Source organism: Cricetulus griseus, chromosome 2, assembly GCF_003668045.3.
Source record: "Cricetulus griseus strain 17A/GY chromosome 2, alternate assembly CriGri-PICRH-1.0, whole genome shotgun sequence".
Taxonomy (NCBI): domain Eukaryota; kingdom Metazoa; phylum Chordata; class Mammalia; order Rodentia; family Cricetidae; genus Cricetulus; species Cricetulus griseus.
In genome coordinates, this window is record NC_048595.1 from 59,455,070 (window position 1) to 59,457,651 (window position 2,582).

The window sequence follows — 2,582 nt, forward strand, 5'->3', positions numbered from 1 at the left end:
TAATACCACCACTTGGGAGCCAGACACAGGCAAATCTCAGTGATTTTGAGGCCAGCCTTGTCTACAAAGTCTACAAAGTGAGTTTCAGGACAGCCAGGACTGTTAACACAGAGAAACCATGTCTTGAAAAACAACAACCACAAAGAAGATGGAATCCAGAGATGACAATTTCACCAGGACTATGACAATACCATTAAGCTGAATAACTCCAACTCGACTTTGGACTACAAACTGCTCAGAACGATTTCGAGAAAACAAACTAAGATGATCCAATCTCACAGACACTACTCAGAATGATTTCAAGGAGGTCAGCTATTATGCAGCCTCACAGACACTACCCAGAACAATTTCAAGGTGGACAGCTAAAATGATCCAGCCTCACAAATTACTCTAGCCAGGACTTGAAACAAGCCCTGCACTTTCCCATATGCAGAGATGGAACAACAAATGATACAGCTAGACAATTAACCCCAAATTTTCAAGATCTCCTAAAGATGCCATTGCCCCAAGACAGTAGAAAGTAACTTTAAGAACATGACACCCATATTCCCAAGAGGTGGGGTGGGTGGCTTTGGGTCATTCGATGGGTTATGGATATTTGAAATTGTTTAGGGGAATTGGTTACAAAATGTTGTTGGTTATGGTCAGGAAGAAAGAGGATTAGATTCAAGATTTTTGTTTTGAAAAAAAAGATACAGATACAATAGGATAAAAGGGTACATTATTGAATCTACTCTTGAAAATGAAAAAAGGTGGATGGTTTCAAAAAACAACTACTAGTCTTAAATATTTTACATTGGATTGGACTTCTGTACATCTAATACAAATATTGTATGTTGATACAAATTTGAGAATAATTTGTTAATACATATTGTAATAGTCTAATGTTGTTCAAAGAATTGTACCAAACAGATCATTTAACAATGTGGTGCAGATTTCTAATACTTGAAAGTTATTATTACCAACTATATAAAATAATAAAGAAATGTAGGTTAGTAATTAGTCACCTATTAAAATCGAACTTGTTCCCAGCACTTGGGAGGCACAGGCAGGTGGATCTCTGGGAGTTTGAGGCCAGCCTGGTCTCCAAAACAAGTGCCAGGATAGGCTCCAAAGCTACATAGAGAAACCCTGTCTCGAAAAACAAAAAAACAACAAAAAAAATCAAACTTGTAAACACATTAGGTATGTTTGCAAAGTCAAACAGAGATATATTTTAGATAGGTTATCTTTAAGCAATTCAGAAATCTACAGAATATGGCATTTAAAATGTTTTTATAAGATAGGTATTTTTATGACAATGGGATGAGTCTGATCCCAGCAGTACCAATCTTCTTCAGAGAAGATGATGGACATTGATGAAACTCACATGGAATTTACTTTCTTTATGGCAAGAAAGTGCAATTATCTTGACTTCTGATAGTATGCTGTCCAATTTTGACAAGGAGGACACAAAAGAGAGTGACTGTAAAACCTTGCCAAGACAAGGCAGGACATCCCTTCAGAAAATCCTGCTTTGTAGAAAAGTCAGCCAGAGATGCTAGGTCTATAGGTTGGCTACTTTGCTTTTATTACTTTCATCTTGAAGCCTGAACCCCAATATCAGTCTCTGGGTCTTTTGTTTTTTTCATGTTACAGAATCTCTCTCTCTCTCTCTCTCTCTCTCTCTATATATATATATATATATATATATATATATATATATCTGTGTTTGTGCATCATCAGAACTACTTACAGACTGTGGTCCAGCTAATCCAAAAATGACTGCCAATGTCAGAAGGTCCAAGAATTAAGTAATTGTTCACTCTACATGCTGGATGTCTTAGATGGTCTTCGGTATACGCAGAAATTTGAAAGAAGTATGATGGGGCATGGGTTTTCATTTATTGATACAAACTTAAGGTAAATTTTGTGATATGCATAATTAAATACAGATTATATAGTCACCTATAATAGTCACAACCTCCAGTTAGGTTAGTTAGGTTTTCTAGATATACAGAGATGTATTTGAGATAGATAGGTATTCTTCAAACCTTTCAAAGAGCTACAGAATATATGCCATTTAAGTGGTTTAGGGTTTTTCGTGACAGTGAGACACAACTGCTCCTGGCACACCAATTACTTCAGAAAGGAGGATGGACATCGAAGAAACTCATTATGGTGTTTGCTTTCAACATGGCAAGACTAGCCATTTGGGCAAGAAACTGCTCTTGCCTGGACTGTTTGTTGCTATATAAACTGGATATGCAACACCCACAAGAAAGTGACTGCTGAACATACAAAACAAGATAAACAGTCCTGAAGGGTTCCTGCTGAAATATAGAAGTGTGACAGACACACTGTGGTCTATGGGCTGAAGATGGATGCCCCAACATTACAGAGGAACTTTGGGTGACTGTCCAAGTAGTGAGATGTCTCTGTCAATTCTAGAGTTTATATATTATCCTTCTGTGGTCTTTGATGGAGTTGAAGACAGATAGTTATGTTTATAGTTTTCTTCAATTAATATAAAAGATAAGTTACCCTTCTTTTTATTTAGACAGAAAAGAGGAGATGAGAGATGATGGGGAATGTCCTTCTGT